The sequence below is a fragment of the Portunus trituberculatus genome, chromosome 35 (genome assembly GCF_017591435.1).
Source record: "Portunus trituberculatus isolate SZX2019 chromosome 35, ASM1759143v1, whole genome shotgun sequence".
In the NCBI taxonomy this organism is placed as follows: domain Eukaryota; kingdom Metazoa; phylum Arthropoda; class Malacostraca; order Decapoda; family Portunidae; genus Portunus; species Portunus trituberculatus.
Window position 1 is genome coordinate 11928426 of NC_059289.1, and position 20000 is coordinate 11948425.

At 40.3% G+C, this 20000-nt stretch overlaps 1 protein-coding gene and 1 non-coding gene across 5 annotated transcripts in view; both read right to left on the reverse strand.

Moving 5' to 3' along the window:
* Nucleotides 1–20000, reverse strand: part of LOC123513014 — a 363536-nt gene that overhangs the window by 210239 nt on the left and 133297 nt on the right. For 2 of the 4 annotated variants that reach the window (XM_045269819.1, XM_045269822.1), the window contains one exon: nt 8098–8209. The exons of 1 other annotated variant lie outside the window; for it this stretch is intronic. The gene's annotated coding sequence lies outside the window, so the exon portion shown is untranslated. Of the gene's footprint in view, nt 1–8097; nt 8210–8702; nt 8866–20000 lie in introns of those variants that run through there. One more of the 4 variants, XM_045269823.1, reaches the window with a different exon arrangement.
* Nucleotides 15973–16039, reverse strand: Trnav-gac. The gene has a single exon. It is a non-coding gene; the product is annotated as a tRNA-Val (tRNA).

Here is a 20000-nt window from a genome sequence, read left to right on the forward strand (position 1 = left end):
TTAAACAAAGAATATCAAATAAATAATATAAATAACCTTAAGTGTTTCTGGATCCTTCATCTCCGTCTCACCGTGGGAGGTAAGAGAGGGGGTCGATGAATAAATCATTTCGAACGTGAGGAATTATGGAAACATGAAAGACACAAAGCCTGCTGCCTTACACAACCCGGTGAGTAACTCCATACCTGCTTCCAGGTCAAAGTGTCTTTGACGAGAGAAGAAAGCATGTCACTGGCTGCTGTGTTCCTCAGCTTACTTCACTACTCAAACGAGATTTATTGATCACAAAAAATTTCATATTTTTTTTCAACACTTCTTACAAGACACACACGGTTACTTCAAGTTCCACGATATTTTGTTGCAAAAATAGCACATCGGCCTTCAGGAATGGCTTTCATTAAACAAAAGAAACATTCGGAGCATGCGGGAACACCTCGTCGTCATGCAAGTATAACAACCTGGTGAAGGCTCACCTGTGCTGTGAGCGGCAGATGTAATCTCAGCCTCTGATTTATTTGTAACGTAAGCCGCCCATTCCATATTTATCTACTTGTGACAGTCAATGCAAGGACGGCAAGAATAACACAGGGATCAAATTTAACTATAAGACACAAAGACCAAGAAATTACAATTCACAGTGAAAATATACACAAAAATGAAATAATTTTAGCGCTAGCCAGCAACGCTGATGATTTTTTTTTTCAATAACAAATTCCGAAAACCACTGTGCATAATTCCAAGATCATTATTCTACCTACGTGTTGCAAGCCCTCGGGACACCGGAATCTCAAGTAGGTAAGGTCAGAAGGAAATACATCGTATATCGTATTTCCGGTAAGAAATCCGTCATTTTCTTCATTTTCTCTTCTGTTTAATCACCCTGACTTCAAAACCATTTCAAACATGCGAGACACAAAGAACGCTATACATTGCTGAATGGTGATGAATGAATAATGATCATGAGTGAATAACTGATAACAAGCCTAACCAGCGAAATATTGAACAATAAAGTCAGCGGCAAAGACGACAACTATTTCCTCAGATATAAAGCCAAACTCAGAAGTATAAATAGAAACAGAAACAGAAGTCACCAACATTTGCATCTACAAGCATCCGGTGAACCTGTCTGTCTATCTTGTAAATGAAAGGCAAGTCGGTCGCTTCTTCCAGAGAAACACAGGATATGTTTGTATGATATGTTTGCACGTACGTGGTAATGTTCTCACTCATGTATTCCCGAGTACGTTTATGTATATGTGCACATGTCTGAATTCTGCTAATACAGCAACGTTTCTCTCTCTCTCTCTCTCTCTCTCTCTCTCTCTCTCTCTCTCTCTCTCTCTCTCTCTCTCTCTCTCTGATGAATACCGACGGTATTTATTTTCTCGCCTCACCGCCACGTTGAATCGATTTAAGTACCAGCAAAGTGTGGCCTGTCGATGTTCTCACTCTTTCCGTCTCTTGCCACTCCACAGATATTCCTTAACCTCTATACTGATTTCTTTTCTATTGACTCATTTGTGCAGAAGCTAAACGATATCTGAGGAAAATGTTATCCTTTTCTATTCTGTCGGTTAAAATGTAAGTCATGGCGGACACACACACACACACACACACACACACACACACACACACACACACACACACACACACACACACACACACACACACACACACACACACACACACACACACACACACACACACACACACACACACACACACACACACACACACACACACACACACACACACGAGAAAACCTCTACACGTGTCAAGTCTTCACTTCTTATACAAATCGGATTAAATAAAACTTTTAAGACGACAGGGAAGAAATCAGACTGGGGTTACACGACATGTATATAAAGAAAAATTCTGCACAAATAAACTAAGCTGCAAGCTTAGAACTATTTGGTCTTATAGGACTTACGAAACATACCGAGCAATTCTGTGAAAGTAAATTTTAAAGATCCTAATATCATTTCTCTTTTTTGTTGTTGTTGCTTTTTCTCGTCTATTTTGAAAACATTTTTTTAAGACGTCGCCTTTTCAAGCTGTCAGTAAGGATGTATTACCTGCGGTGTGGAGTAAATAAAGTGTTTCTATGTAAAACAGTAATCATGCTGGTCTCACTGCCGAGTCGTGAAAGACAGCTGTGGTCGTTAATGGTAACACACTAAGTTGTACTTGTTTAAAAGCGATGTACGATCATTCACTTTTTATTCACATTCAACTAACACTGGATAAAATTTAATATTCGGATCTCTCTCTCTCTCTCTCTCTCTCTCTCTCTCTCTCTCTCTCTCTCTCTCTCTCTCTCGCCACCAGCCATCTGTGTGTGGCCCCAGGCGATGTAAATGTGAGTTAATTATATCACAAAGTACTTCAAACATGGCACACCTTTGTAATTATTACACACGATCTGTTTCCCTTCATTCAGTATTCATAGAACTGCCAGAGTCTTAATCCTGATCCCCCGAACGGCGATACATGTTTGTGTGGGAGGGAGGCGCGACTGGGACCGGAACGTGGGAGTAGGGTAGGTCATGGGCTGGATTTCCCCTTTGGGCGGGATATGAGGCTTGACGCGTTGGAATTGGGTTTGAAGATGGGTTTTTTTCTGGGGATACGAAGCTGGACATGGTCAAATTGGGCTGGAAACAGATCGTCATTCGATGTAGTGTGAGGCTTGGCTAGATTAGAGCTTGGGATAGACGAAAGCTGCGTGATATTTGGGCTATGCATGCTTGACATTTGGCAGAATATGAATCTTAAATGGCGGAGGACTTGGGCAAGGATGACTCCGGTTGGTGTAATGAATTTTGCGTCTTTGATTCCATTGATGATTGCTTTACACTTTATGTCTGCCTGAATTTGCCAACATTACAGATATTTGTTTTCTTATGGAATAGGGGAAGTTGGCTAAGGGCAACAAAACATAGGAAAAGGCCCACTTGACTGCCAGTTTCCTAAAAGATTAAGAGAGTTAGCCAAGAATCTGGGACAAATGTCTTGAAAGCTCCCTCTTAAAAGAAGTCAAGTTATATGAAGATGGAAATACAGAAGCAGGCAGGGAGTTCCAGAGTTTACCAGAGAAGAGCAAAGTTACATTTCTCTGTAACAGTTGAGGGCAGGCGACACTAACACTGGACCTACAGGGTTATTCATTTGCTTGATCCCTTCCCTCCATTAATAATTTCTGGAATGGTTGATTATATGCCATGGTATTTAGAAATGTTAGGTGTCCAACTAAGCGGCTGATTATTGTTTCTCCAACCACCCAAACACTTCACCAAACATTACTTTCTCTTAGTGATTCCTGAAGTGGGCGGGAGTAAGAGAAGAGGGGAGATGGAAAAAGGGAGAACAAAAAGAGTAAATTCAGAAGCAAGTAGAAAAATAAAGAAGAATGAGAGAGAGAGAGAGAGAGAGAGAGAGAGAGAGAGAGAGAGAGAGAGAGAGAGAGAGAGAGAGAGAGAGAGAGAGAGAGAGAGAGAGAGAGAGACTGCAATGAGAGGAGACGAAGAACGAAGGATAAGGGAACTAGAAAGGGAGGAAGATACGGAGTAAAGTAAAGAAAGACGGGAAAGAGAGTAAAGAACGGAAAGAAAGAGAGAAAAGAGGAGATAGAAAAGAGATAATGGCGAGAAAGGACGGTGAGAAAAAAAATCTATGAAAAGGAAATAGGGAAAAAGAGAGGAGATAAGGGCGAAAGACGGATAAATGTAGGAGTAGAAGGGAAATGAAGGAAAAAATTAAAAAGGAAAAGAACATGGAGATGGGGAAACGAACGTGGAAAGGAAGAAAAGGATATTACAAGACGATAAAAAGACGTGAAGGGAGAACTCTTGTAAATATGTTGTAAGCTTAGTTAATGAGGTTTGCGGTGACAACAACAACAGTTTAAAAGACAGGCATTTGAAGATTTGTGATAACATTTATGAATAGTAAATTCAATTATGAAAAAAAGGCATAGGTGATGAAGTATTTACTATTAATTGCAATGTAATACTATAACCCGTGTAAAGGATCAGGACGCAGCATTTGTTACTCTTCATAATTAGTAGTATGCTGAGAACCAAATACCCTTACCTAAAGGAACATTTATATTGCCTACTGCATGTCAAACTGAATCTCTCCCTCTCCCTCTCCCTCTCTCTCTCTCTCTCTCTCTCTCTCTCTCTCTCTCTCTCTGCAAAGTCCAACAATTCTACGGACACAAGAGTAAAACAAAACAATCGCAGCCTAAATTTCAAGTTGGGCTGCGATAATTAGAAAAAAGCAGGCAAGGTAAATCAGTGCCAGGACTGAAATCTTTGCGAGGATTACACAGCGAGGGACACCTGCCCGGCCGTCCCTCACCTGTGTCTCTCATGTCAAGGTACAGCCGAGCCGGTGGTGGTTGGTGGTGGTGGTGGAGGGTAGGCGAGGGGAATACAGCTGCTTCAGAATTTAGAAACATTGATTCACTTTCCAGTCTGCATTTTGAGGCATGATTTTCACCTCTCTATAATTTGAATTTAAATATAAATTTTGAACGCGTATATATTTTGTGTGCGCGGGGCAAAAAATGGCAATTCTGTGAAGTTTACCTGAGCATTACGAGTAATTAGGCGTAAGAGGTGTGTGGTAGTTGAAGGGAGGTTTAAGTATTATGCCCAGTCCGCCGTCCTGCTCTATTATCAGCCTGTCTCCTTTAATGGGAGACTGAGAAGGTATAGGCAAGTAGATAATGGCACAAAGTAGATAATGAGACAAAATTGACGGGAGGATAAGGAACAGCAGAGGAACAAACAGGGAGAAGGCTGTATGCGTTTACTTTCACATTACCATAATTAGTGTAGTACTACTTTCATTATTGTAATCGATATGCTCCTTCCCTTTCTCATTTGCGTAATTGTCTTCGGAAAGGCGGGAGAAGATCGCCAAGAAGTGAGGCTGAGGTAAGGAGAGGAGGTGAAGTCTGGTGGCCAAATGAAAAGTTAGTGGTAATGCAACAAGTTTCCTGAGGTGAGCGAGATGAATAACGAGAGGAGGAGGAGGAGGAGGAGGAGGAGGAGGAGGAGGAGGAGGAGGAAAGGTAAGGAAAGAAGGAAGAAAGGAAAAAAAAAACTGGGGAATGTGAAGGGAGGAGAGAAAAGTGGTAGGCAAGAGGTAGTATTGACCGTGCAAATGAAAAGTGTTGAGTTGAGAGTATGGTGCGTCGCTTCCATCTATCACTGGCTAACTGGCTCACTCATAAATTATGCTGCCACTCCCTCTCTTTCCTACTTCCCTCCCCCCTACGAGATACTGGCCTCCTGCACACTCTTTATGCTCAATATCCATTTATTTCAGGACCCTTGTTTCTCCCTGCCCCCTCGCAATCTCTCCCTCTCCCTCTTTCACCCTCCATTTCCTCCCTCAACCCCTCTCCCCTGCCGAGCTACTCTTCCTATGCTCTCCCCACTCTCCTTCCCTTTCTCTACTTCGCGGACACTGACGGAGTGCTATAAATGTTGTGCGCTGCTTTCATATATTACCACGGTTTGTTTTCCATCCACGGGGAATAACAGATGAGCGAGCAGAGCGGGCCAAGCAGCCACTGGAACGCGTAAAACGATAGCATGTCCAGAGAGGGAGAGCAAAAAAAAAAAAAAAAATCACACCAGGAGCAGTAAACACAATAAAGGTGAACAACCAGATGAATAGAATTTGCAAAAACTCACTATAGGATACAATTCAGTGGGACGAGATGGCTGCGAATTTACCAGTGGCCAGTTCACCTCTCTTTTTGTTCTTTTTATCCTATAAGCTCCCAGCGACATGATTCTGGCCACGATAAATTCCCTCGCCTCGCTGCCGAACGCTAACCTGCACTTTTGGCCGGAGGGGACACGCTAATGACACGTAATCCAGGTGCGGTGCCGAGGGCGGGCCGGGGTGTGTGTGTGTAATTACCTCCCGCGGGGCGCTCCTGAGGCAACGATTTCGTATTTTCTCGAGATCAGAGGTAAAAATAGGGTGAAGGGTCTGGCGGAGGTCCGAGTTTTAAGGGGGAGTAATGGGTGGGGGAGGAGGGATAGCTCTTAGAAAGCGTCCTTACCCTACCTTGCGTCTATTACAAGTCCCCTCCTCCCTTGTCTGCCGCCCCTTCTCCCTTACTCTCTTAATCTCTGTTCCGCCTCTCACTCCCTGTCACCGTTTCCCCTTACACACGCCTCGTCTACTTGTACCTTTACCTCCTCCTCTCCTCCTCCTCCTTCCCTGCCTCTTCCTCTTCTTCATCTTCCTCCTCCACCACCCTTGTGACCTACTCATAATCGTCGTCCCTGTTTGCGCTGTAAGTCTTTAGACACCACTCTCTCTCTTGCTCTGCTCGCAATATTTGTTCCTCTCGTTCCTCTCCTCTCCTTCCCTCCTTCCTTTCCCATTTATCTTTCTCTCCCCTCTCCCTCATCATTCACTGACCCATGCATATCATGGGCACCTACAGCATTCATTATTTAAGTTAAACTCGCATTTCTCTCCTAATTTAGTGGCGAAGTATTTGATAATCCCTGCTTCGAGTTACACTTAGTCGGCGATCGCAAAAAGGCCACCATCGATTCTAAATAGCCCACACAACAGTTTCCAGCCTCGCCTCCCACCCCTCACTCAGCTTACGAAGAGGAAAAAACGTAAATCCTTATCAATCAAAAATAAACGACAAAATATTTCACGTTCTGTTTTTTTATTTGTTTTTATGATGCAATATTCGCGTCTATTTCCCTTTCCCTCACTTCCTCTTCTCCTCTCTTTTCTTGCCTGCGTCCTCCATCTCTTCCTTCCACGCCCACACACTGCCTGCAATCCCTATCATTTTACCTCATCCTCGTCCTCCTCACACCCTTTTCTTCAGTTTCTTCTGCCCTATTTCCACACTCCCCATGTATCCTCCCCCATCACTACTGCCTCCAATCCCTATCATCTTCACTCCCACTCCTTTCATTTTTTTCATAATGACTTTTGTCTTCCCCACACTCTCCATCTTTGCCCCCTCTTCTTCCCATTGCTTCCAATCCCCATCTTTACTTCTGCTCCTCCCACCTCGTCCACCTCCCCGCCCATTTTACACGATTAAGCGTATCCCCACAAGGCTTACCAACCGCTCCAGGCAAACTGTTACCACGCCTGCCATGCTTCATGTCACGTTTACTGCTTCTCAGACGAATATTTAAGTTTTCAGATATGACGGAGTGATTTTCTATGTGTTACTTGGAGTTAATTGGTGTCTTTCGTACTTGATTGATAATAATTTGATATGACTTCCTACTTCATAAAATCAAGTAGCTAGCTAATACATGCGTGGAACGGATATCACTTGTTTTCATCACGTGGAACTTAGAATTGTCTCAATTGTTTTCATGGTCTTTTCCATTAATAGAAGAGGACCCAAACTCCCGTTGTGGTTGCCAGATTCACCAGATATCGTAATATTTCACAGAAAAATTGGTTTACTGCATATCGTATACTTTTTGGATATTCTGCTATCCTACTGTATATCAAAATAGCTAAAGTATTTTTAAACATGTAACTACGACATAGACGCTTTAATAGTTGAATTAAGGATATATATATATATATATATATATATATATATATATATATATATATATATATATATATATATATATATATATATATATATATATATATATATATATATATATATATATATTATATATATTTGTATAGCCAGGAGGATATTTTCTTGTAGGCAGACAAGGTTGAAAGCTATAGAGCATAGAGGAGAATGCTCTATAGCTTTCAACCTCGTTCGTTTGTTAAGAAAAAAATATATATATATATATATATATATATATATATTTTTTTTTTTTAAGTTAGTATGATATTTTCTTCTTCTAGGCAAGGAAATAGACTACAGGAAACCATTAACATATAAAGTTCCGTAAATTAGTTTATTTTAGTAACTTAGAAGTCAAAGTTTGATAATGAGATTGTCTATATCCATCTGAACCGTTCTGCATACACGGTTTTGGTGTCACAGAGACCTAACGATGTTAGCTGATGGACAGTGACCATCATGACGAGATATTTCTTAGTCTAAAGACATACCATGTTCAGGCTAAGGCAGGATACAGCTTAGGAACACGGTGATGGAAGCAGTGCAGCACACTTGGGCTATTTCGGTCTTGGCAGCAAAATTTTCGTCATCTCATAAAGAAAACTGAAAAAAAAATTGCAGAGGTAAAATATGTGTTAAAATTTTGTGTTTTATTAGAGGCTGTAAAAATGTAAGAGCTTGGGACACCAGGAGACTATATTTTGATTTATATAATGATGTTAGTCGTATAAACTCAATTAACTATAAAGAAATACTATAGCAAACTAACAACAGGAATATACTGGAAGGAGTAAAAACATGGTAAATCAATAGATACATCGTAATATAGTGTTTAGAGACAACTACTCTGTACCGCGAGACGATGCTGACCACCTCCTGAATTAAATCATCCGGGGGAACAATGAAAACTTTCCAGTTTATGTCCTCTCATATTATCCTCAACACAGCTATATAGAACACTATTTGTTATCAATTAGTGTCAACATGAATTGAACCACTGTTATCGTCCTTGCTGAACAAAGACGCAGATCAAGACTCAACTGAACAATTTTAACATCATGTCATTACTAGAAACAACCAGAAGCAGTGAACTCACCACTTTCATCTGCTGGCATCATCACATTGATCGCGGATGAAAGAGAATTTTTGACCTTTCCTCTAAGCCAAGAATCATCCTATCACTACCAAACGTGAGCAAATATCCACACTGTCCTATTGATCTCCCTCGTACTGCGGGTTCATCACTAAGCATTCCTTGTGTTACCACTGCACCAGCCAGCCACTTCAAGGCCCCTCCCTGCCTCCATCCTCCATCTTACCATTACATGAAACATACTTTGCCTCGAGCACTAGATTCTCATTGGTTCGAAGCTTCTGAGGTACAAGTGAGCAACGATTTCTGATTGGTTGTAAGAGTTACGTAGTTCCCTGTTGCATTAATCTCTCGGTGTTGCCATTGTGATTATTCAATTACGTTTAAGTATTTCTGCACCAGTATTCGAAACGTTTAATTCTCGTTCGTGGGGTTCAGTTCATTTCTCTTAGTAAATTTTCATGAAGTGGTAACATATGACAATGGTGCATGTTTATATATGGTGCGGGTAGGTGTTAGTGCAAGAAGGCAACCAGTGTCCCTATCTTTGTCTAATTCTATCGGCTCTATATGGAGACTGGCAACTGAGTGAGCCTTTTTTTATATTTTTGTTACCCTTGGCCAGTCCTCCTCTCTTACATTAAAAAAACTTGTCTGTCCTCCACATCACCTAAAGGATAGACAGCTCTCTCTCTCTCTCTCTCTCTCTCTCTCTCTCTCTCTCTCTCTCTCTCTCTCTCTCTCTCTCTCTCTAACATACTTTTTTTATTTCTACTGTTTTGTTTCTACTTTTCTATTTCTTTTCATCTTTTCTTTTTCGTATTGTTTTCTCTCTCTCTCTCTCTCTCTCTCTCTCTCTCTCTCTCTCTCTCTCTCTCTCTCTCTCTCTCTCTCTCGCTGTCAATCATATGTCCTAAACCTGTCAGCGGCAAGACTTACTTTTCCACACGTATTTCTATTTCACTATTTGCTTACTTTGTTCAGAACTTTAGACGAACTTTGGCCGGTGATCTTATTTTTTTCCTTTATTTAATATGTATTCACTCCAAACTAGTTAAAGAAAAGGATGCAATGCGTAGAGACCTATTTCTAATGACTTTAATAGAAAACGATGCGAGAGGAGGAGAAGGAGAAGAAGAAGGAGAAGGAAAAGGAGAAGGAGGAGGAGGAGGAAGAGAGAGAGGAAGAAGAGAAGGAAAAATTAATAATGACTGTAATACTATGATTGATATATGATGTAGAAAAATCATTCAGTCTTTTTCCCTTAGTGTATGATCAATACTTCATAATGCAGAGAGAATATATATTAACGTTGATCTGTCAAGCTGGGACGATGCATTAACCCTTTCAGTACTTGGACACATATTTACCATGAGTTTTGAGTACGATTAGACAATTTTATTGACATTAGGAAGGGTGTATGGAGGGTAGAAGTTTAATGGGCAGAGTCTTCACGATTTAAATCACCATATAAATTTTTAAACCTGCAAAAAATCACCAAATAACAAGCAGAATAAATACGAAAACGCGTCATGGTACTGAAAGAGTTAAAAAATACTCCTGGTGAAATTCGACAGCACCTGCACCACCACCACCACCACCACCACCACCGCCAACGCTATTAATCTGTATTCTATTTGATATCAATTTGTCTACTTTTTTTTCATAATTTCTTTCTTTCGGTGGTAAGAACTCTATGTAGTACCTCGTATAATAAAAATATGAATATGGATGGATATTTTGTGCACATGTATATATTATGTATTTTCATTCTCTTATTGTCGTGGTGGCTTATGAACACGTTGGGGCCGCCGTGGTACAGTGAAACCATGCGTGCTTTTTGGGATCCGAGGGGTCTTCAAGCGCACGGGTTCGAATCCTGTCCACGGTCCGAGTGTAGGTTGGGCTTCCTCACTCGGGGCAACGGTTTCCTAGCGGGTGGGCTTTGAGATAGGAGGTACCCAAAAAACTATCTCCTTTAGCCCATAAACTCCCGTGAATAGTCCACATGGTATAAGAAAAAAAAAAGGTGGATACACACACACACACACACACACACAGGATATAATGTGTAATATAAATAATGTTTCAGCTCTGTACTAGCTGCCATTCAAATAAACCGAAATATTATTATCACACACACACACACACACACACACACACACACACACACTGCATCCGCCTACACAGCAATTTGAGTGAACAAATATCTAACGAATCACACAGTTAGAACACGAGGTTAACACTTTAATGAGAGAGCAGGGCGGGCAGTCACCGCTCCGTCAACCATTCAGGCTCATTTAAAAAGGGTATGGATGTATGAGAAAGGGTGAAGGTGTACACGTAACCAAGTGCGGTATAGCAGGTAATGTGAGGGCGCTGTGAAGTGTGTGTGCTGCTATATTCGTGGTGAGAAGTTAACCTCTTTAGTACCAGGACACATTTCTATATTTATTCTGAGTATACTGTTTGGCTTTAAAAACTTACGTGGAAAAACTTACGTGGGGATTAAAATAGTGAAGACTGTGGACATTAATCTTCTGACCTCCACAGACCCTCTCTAATGTCAATAAAATCGTCTAACCATACCCAAACTCAATATAAAAATGCGTCCCAGTACTGAAGGGGTTAAGTAACCTGCTGCACGGACTTCTATGTTTTGTTTTCTCTTATTCTTTTATTCTGTTGCCTATCTTACCAAACCTGATTATTGATTAATTCTTGCCTGATCACAGGACATAATTCTGAAAAGAGATGCTGAACAGTGGAAGGAAGAATGGTATGTTACTTGACCACTCTCCAACACTGAACACTGTCCGCAACAAAACACGAATCTGAAATATCCATAACACCGCGGGAACAGCAGCCTCACCTCCTCGTCAGGTTGAATGTAAGAAATTATTAAATGATGAATAAATGAAAACGGGTATGTCTTTCATTTTCTCTTTAATGTGTGAATGCGGCTGGGCAAGGGATATGATAAAAAAAAGGAGAAAAAAAAACTCGTGTAATCTTCCTAGTTCGAAATAAAATGTAGATAAAAACTGTGAATAAAATATTTACTTTCCTTTTTTGAGGCACGAAATAACCTTGCTCTGAACTACAAAAATGTTCAACATTTTAAGAAATTCGTAAGCTCTTTTCATTAATAAACTCAATATTTATTTCCTAGAGTCAGGTGCTCTACTAGAAGAATACACCGAATGAGATGTGCCTCCCAAAAAGCGTCTTCGGTGGTTGATATAATACACTCCGTATTGATATTATACACTCCGTACACTGTATAATTGAGAAATATCAATGTGCTCACCAACACACAATATCAAATACCCATAAAAAGCTCAATTTGTGAAACATATAAATGGTGCATAATTATCCCTTACGTGTGTGTGTGTGTGTGTGTGTGTGTGTGTGTGTGTGTGTGTGTGTGTGTGTGTGTTTCACTGTTTGATCTTCTGCAGTCTCTGACGAGACAGCCAGACGTTACCCTACGGAACGAGCTCAGAGTTCATTATTTCCGATCTTCGGATAGGCCTGAGACCAGGCACACACCACACACCGGGACAACAAGGTCACAACTCCTCGATTTACATCCCGTACCTACTCACTGCTAGGTGAAAGGAGACACACCCAAATATCTCAACCCGGCCGGGGAATCGAACCCCGGTCCTCTGGCTTGTGAAGCCAGCGCTCTAACCCCAAAGCTACCGTGTGTGTGTGTGTGTGTGTGTGTGTGTGTGTGTGTGTGTGTGTGTGTGTGTGTGTGTGTGTGTGTAGGCTACCCCTCCTTTAACACCTTCAAGGATGAAAATACATGCGTAAATAAAAAAAAATATATCAGACCACTACTTTCTGTATATAATTTATTACATACAGTCCAATAATCTCTAACAAACTTTTGAAAAAGTACAAAGCAAATTGTTATTGAATAAAAAAAAAATATGCATATATAATAAAGCATTGGGCCGTGGTGGATGACGCTGCTGTCGAGTTTTATCACGAAAATAGTAAAAATATTCTTCTAAACGCCAGTGAGACAGAAAGTGGAGGTTCATCACACGTAGTGGCTGGTCTAGGAAAAAGCGACGAAAGAGAGAGAGAGAGAGAGAGAGAGAGAGAGAGAGAGAGAGAGAGAGAGAGAGAGAGAGAGAGAGAGAGAGAGAGAGAGAGAGAGAGAGAGAGAGAAATATAAAAAAAATCTATATATGGGTGGCGAATTAGAGATGTATGGTGGTACAAGAATAGGGAAAGGAGTTCGTGGGAGGAGGAGGAGGAGGAGGAGGAGGAGGAAAAACAGAGTGAGAGGGTGAGGGAGGAACATCACCATTAGTCTCACTCATGGAAGGGCGGCGGTTCCACTGCTGCGACTGAACACAAACGGCTAATTACCTTCGCTGATGTAGTCACAGTGAGTCTCGCAATACATCCACTCCGGGTAGTAGCCCTTTTCCATCACTGCCCTTCAATGACCCTTCCGCCGGAGACCACACGCCCACGCTAGACCTCCAATAGCACCCCCCATGAACATCCCTTCCAGCCCTCACACTTGGACCCGAACAGCGCATCCCTATTTTGGCTTCCTCAGTGGCAACCTTAAGCATGTCGAGACGGGTGACGGAGGAATGCGCATAGAGATCTTAGAGGCCAAGTATGATGTCCGGGGTTGTCAGTGTCGAGGCATTGGGTCATCCAGGCTATAGGTACGCCGGGCCAATCTGTGTAATGGAAGTTCAAACGTGGAGCAGGGAAAGCAATACTGAACTGTTGGAGAGAGAGAGAGAGAGAGAGAGAGAGAGAGAGAGAGAGAGAGAGAGAGAGAGAGAGAGAGAGAGAGAGAGAGAGAGAGAGAGAGAGAGAGAGAGAGAGAGAGAGAGAGAGAGAGAGAGAGAGAGAGAGAGAGTCAGAGAGAGGAAAAGGGAGTGGCAGTAAAGGGAGGGAAAGAAAGAGTGCAAGATAACACGAATCCACGAGTAAATGGAAGAGACAGCGAAGGGGGTGATAGGATAAGGTGAAAGGGAAGTGAATGGAAAAATGCCAGTGTGGAATGAAAAATATATATATACAAAGGAGAGAGAGAGAGAGAGAGAGAGAGAGAGAGAGAGAGAGAGAGAGAGAGAGAGAGAGAGAGAGAGAGAGAGAGAGAGAGAGAGAGAGAGAGAGAGAGAGAGAGAGAGAGAGAGAGAGAGAGAGAGAGAGAATGAAACTTTTCGATATTAATATTCCTGTGCCTCGGAAAAACAGTCCAACCAAAATTACGTTATTCAGCATAATTATATGTAAAAAAAAATGAAAAAAACTAGACAACAGCATTAAATGAGAAGTTTGAAATATATTAAAATTACGCGCAATTCCATTAACATAACAACGAATGAATGAGTGTGTGTGTGTGTGTGTGTGTGTGTGTGTGTGTGTGTGTGTGTGTGTGTGTGTGTGTGTGTGTGTGTGTGTGTGTGTGTGTGTGTGTGTGTGTGTGTGTGTGTGTGTGTGTCGTTTTGTGTTGCGTAATTAATAGATGTACTTAGTTATGGGATTGTGAAAATTGAAACAAATCATGAAAAAAAAAATAACAATGTAATCATAATTCTCTATCAGTGACAATGATTTCATTTGTATTTTTGCGGTGGAGGGAATTTCATCAATGCATAAATAAATAAAAGGTAATTACTGTAACATGAGACCGGTAAGTGGCTAGACAACCCTAACGCAAATTTTACTATGCGATACCGCCGCCCACGTCATGCAGGAAAATAGAAGAAAAAAAGATAGATAAAAAAATGCGAATGGATAGGACTGAGAGAGCGCAAGAAATACGTGATGATAGATATATAAATAAATACTGTCGCCATCCCACTATGCGCAATGACGCCTACCCGAGAGCTTACACACACACTTATGTATATCCACACACACATTCTCTCTCTCTCTCTCTCTCTCTCTCTCTCTCTCTCACACACACACACACACACACACACACACACACACACAATCAGAGAGAGAGAGAGAGAGATTAAAACAGTAATTTTTCACATTTCTTTTATTTTCCTACTGCATCTAACACTTTTTTTTTCTTTTGAAGGGAAGGTGTATAAATCATAAAAAAAAAAAACAGATCCCCACAGATACGGAAACACACACACACACACACACACACACACACACACACACACTAGGGAAGGAGAGACACATTCAGGCATTTCCAAACCTAAACATGCACCAACCACATGCACCAACATTTTTCACAATTTGCTGTGTTTTATAATTCCCGCCAACAACATCACAGGTCTCATTCGAAATTCGGCAACATTTTTCACATATTTTTCAACAATGGATATTTGCCAATGCATTTCAAATTTTTACAATACCTGAGAACAAAAATGAATAAATAACAATAAAAAAAAGCTATTGACACTCTCTCTCTCTCTCTCTCTCTCTCTCTGTAGGTTTGGTGTGTATGTGTCCCTTAGAGATGGTTAATTATTATGTGTGTTTGTGTTGTATTATTCATGTGTGTGTGTGTGTGTGTGTGTGTGTGTGTGTGTGTGTGGCTGGGTGGGTTTGTTATTTAAAGGATTCTATTGTTTTGTGTGTGTGTGTGTGTGTGTGTGTGTGTGTGTGTGTGGGTGGGTGTGGGTGGGTGGGTGGGTTTGTTATTTAAAGGATTCTATTTTTTTTTTTTTGTTTGTTTATTTGTTTGTGTGTGTGTGTGTGTGTGTGTGTGTGTGTGTGTGTGTGTAATTCACCATGGTCGCCTAATCTTCGGGTAGGACTGAGACCACATCAACACACAACACACACCGGGAAAGCGAGGCCACAACCCCTCGAGTAACATCCCATACCTATTTACTGCTAGGTGAACAGGGGCCACACATTAAGAGGCTTGCCCATTTGCCTCGCCGCTTTCCGGGACTCGAACCCGGCCCTCTCGATTGTGAGTCGAGCCTGCTAACCCCTACACTACGCGGTGTGTGTGTGTGTGTGTGTGTGTGTGTGTGTGTGTGTGTGTGTGTGTGTGTGTGTGTGTGTGTGTGTGTGTGTGTGTGTGTGTGTGTGTGTGTGTGTGCGTAATTCACCACGGTCGCCTACTGGTCACCCAGCCAGTCTTCCTAATTACGGAGCGAGCTCAGAGCTCATAGACCGATTTTCGGGTAGGACTGAGACCACAACACACTCCACACACCGGGAAAGCGAGGCCACAACCCCTCGAGTTACATCCCGTACCTATTTACTGCTAGGTGAACAGGGCCTACACATTAAGAGGCTTGCCAATTTGCCTCGCCGCCTCCGGGACTCGAACCCGGACCCTCTCGATTGTCAGTCGAGCGTGCTAACCACTACACTGCGCGGTGTGTGTGTGTGTGTGTGTGTGTGTGTGTGTGTGTGTGTGTGTGTGTGTGTGTGTGTGTGTGTGTGAAGCATCATAATTTACACCCTAGCCTAGAAATAAAAGCCAAACCTTTAATACCGTACAAAATAAAAAGGTGCATAATATTATGATAATTTTGTCAGACTAATAATAAGTAGTATCACTGATAATGAAAACCACAGCAATGTTTTGGACAAATTTATCGCTTTTTATAGGTGGTGTATGATTAATAATAATTTAGATTCTGAATATATTTAAGTATTGAGTCTGGAAATAAAATTAAAAAAACACGTTCATTTTTTCATTGGAGAAAGAAAATATTAATCAGCCTAAAAAATATACACAAGAAAGAAATGTTAAGATAGTAGAAAATATAAATAAAATATAGAGCTGGCAAGTAAAACTGTAAACAATGAAGATAAATATTTCATAAAAATATTAGATGAAAATAAAAATAAGTAAATTAAAGAATTAATTAAAAAAATAAAGTAGCAAAGAAGAAAATAAATAAATAAAGACAAATAAAAACAAATACTATGAATGTTGAGGACCTAGTGTGAAAAAATTACAAATCCCCCCTCTCTCTCTCTCTCTCTCTCTCTCTCTCTCTCTCTCTCTCTCTCTCTCTCTCTCTCTCTCTCTCTCTCCAAGAGAAAATCTGCGTTGAGGTTGTGTCGATATTTCTTAGCGGCATCGTTACCACGCCCGCCATGCCTTGTCAAGCTACTAAGGGTGCCCATGCGTGGAGCGCTGGCAACACTCACACCCGGGGGTGGGGCAGAGTTCCATGGAGCGCCATGAGGAAAAAGGTTTTGGTGAATAGAAAATGGATTAAACTCGGGATAAAACACTGGCCTTCGCGGTGTGTTGGCCCGGGACAGCTGGTGGAGGCGTGGCAGAGAAGGCGCTGGGCGGGAGAAGGGTGAGGATGCTTTAGGCGAGGAAGGTGATGATGGTGAGAGTGAAATCAGCAAAAGATGAGCACTGAACTGGGCGAGGAAGGAGAGCGGTGGAAGAAGGCTGGGATGCGGTGTCGACATGAATTCAAGTATGTCAAACAAGTAGATTTTCGTATCGTAGGGAATTACAAACATAGGTGAAGAAGAAAGGATTTAATGATTGACGTAACAGGTAAAATTGAGACAATTCGTTGTTGTCATTGTAACCTTTGAATCAGGCAGACCATCCATTCACTGTAGCAGTCACCAAATCGTTCAATTATCGAGTGCTGCACTATACGCAGTGTCTAGTAAGTATATGTTTCTAAAGACGTCCGAGTGAGTTAGAATAGAACATGTATGTCAATTAGGGGTGGACATATGGTCAATCAGAATCTAACCAAACATTCTCTCCCACACTAAACGGTCACATAAAGCTTACCTACATTACCGAACAACTGAGCCACTGGTTATCAATTGAGTGAGCGACGTGGCCACAAGGAGGAGAGGAAAGAAGATGCAGATGGAAAAATAAGATCTGTCTAATAAGCGTCTGAAAAGTATAGACTAAATTCTTCACCCCGTAAAAAATTAATACAGCTGACAGTTGGCAATACCTAAGCATGTTGTATACAAGGACTATCACGTGTACTCCAGCTGATTTCTTACTACTATCCTTATTATCATTGTTACTATTATTGTTATTATTATTATTATTATTAGTAGTAGTAGTAGTAGTAGTAGTAGTAGTAGTAGTAGTAGTAGTAGTAGTATAATTATTGTTATTATTATTAATTTTATTTATTTATTCTTAGTTTTTGCTTATATATATATATATATATATATATATATATATATATATATATATATATATATATATATATATATATATATATATATATATATATATATATATATATATATATATATATATATATATATATATATATATATACCAAGAATATGTCTTACACAATAAATAGGATTCTGTCACTCAACACAGACCGTTTTCTATTTTTCAACTCCCTTTACGTGATTTGTATTAACACATCATTGATACCGACCACATTAACGCTGAGAGACTTACATCACTCCGATCCACCGACGCAATAAAGTGTGATGGAGATGGAACTGAGGACGTGCAGACTTGTTAGAAGGAAAAATAGATAGCCGTGTAAGCTATTTTTGGAGTTAATGATCTAAGTGCTTCTAATGTTACACGATGGTACGAAAGAGGTCACACAAATCTAAATAATACCAGGTTACCAAACCAGACCAGTATCCTGAAACCTCGGACACTCGTAAAGACTATTTTGAAAGTCAACAAAGTTAATTACTTGGGTTCTCGTGAATTCTTTTGTATCGACGTTAGAAAATCTTTGTCACACTATCACTTGTCATAAAAATACTCTGGAAAAGTGTAGTAACCCTTAACTTCCACTAAAGCTGATTTAACAACACAATATAAAAACCCCCAACCATTTGAGAATACGATATCAAATTCCTTAACTTTTTTTCACTTCAAGGACTGTAAATGTTCACGGAATCCTTGCTTGCAAAGGCTCGTAAAGGTCAACAAGCCACCAAGTCAACAAGTCCAGCCATACATGCAGAAAACCCACAATGCCGTGTGCTGTAATTATGCAGAGAAGGCAAAATAAATCAAGCAAAGTAAAAATCCACACAATATGTACTCGTATGTCTCGGAAATTAAAATCTTTGAACGCATTTTTTCATTTAACAATTTGTGTCAACTTTTTTCTCTTTCTTTTATTTTTATCTGTAGCTGAATCTATTTCAGCCTTTACAAAGATCTGCAGTAATCCCAAACACACACAAACACAAACACTCACACACACACACACACACACACACACACACACACACACACACACACACACACACACACACACACTGACCTTTCATCTCCACATGCTAAATATCAGATTAAGCAGTATCTTGAGAGAGAGAGAGAGAGAGAGAGAGAGAGAGAGAGAGAGAGAGAGAGAGAGAGAGAGAGAGAGAGAGAGAGAGAGATGAGAAATTCATTCGAAAAGAAGAATATTTAGAAGAAAACTGCGAGTGTCCTTTAAAGAGAACGCGAATTTGGATGATTAGATGTTTCTAAAATAGATGGGGAAGACAAAGGAACAAATAAAAGAAGAAGAAGAAGAAGAAGAAGAAGAAGAAGAAGAAGAAGAAGAAGAAGAAGAAGAAGAAGAAGAAGAAGAAGAAGAAGAAGAAGAAGAAGAAGAAGAAGAAGAAGAAGAAGAAGAAGAAGAAGAAGAAGAAGAAGAAGAAGAAGAAGAAGAAGAAGAAGAAGAAGAAGAAGAAGAAGAAGAAGAAGAAGAAGAAGAAGAAGAAGAAGAAGAAGAAGAAGAAGAAGAAGAAGAAGAAGAAGAAGAAGAAGAAGAAGAAGAAGAAGAAGAAGAAGAAGAAGAAGAAGAAGAAGAAGAAGAAGAAGAAGAAGAAGAAGAAGAAGAAGAAGAAGAAGAAGAAGAAGAAGAAGAAGAAGAAGAAGAAGAAGAAGAAGAAGAAGAAGAAGAAGAAGAAGAAGAAGAAGAAGAAGAAGAAGAAGAAGAAGAAGAAGAAGAAGAAGAAGAAGAAGAAGAAGAAGAAGAAGAAGAAGAAGAAGAAGAAGAAGAAGAAGAAGAAGAAGAAGAAGAAGAAGAAGAAGAAGAAGAAGAAGAAGAAGAAGAAGAAGAAGAAGAAGAAGAAGAAGAAGAAGAAGAAGAAGAAGAAGAAGAAGAAGAAGAAGAAGAAGAAGAAGAAGAAGAAGAAGAAGAAGAAGAAGAAGAAGAAGAAGAAGAAGAAGAAGAAGAAGAAGAAGAAGAAGAATTATACGAGTACATTCATATATATATATATATATATATATATATATATATATATATATATATATATATATATATATATGTATGTATGTATACATATAGATAGATAGATAGATAGATAGATAGATAAAATGTATGAAAGAAGAAAGATAGGACAAAGAAAAGA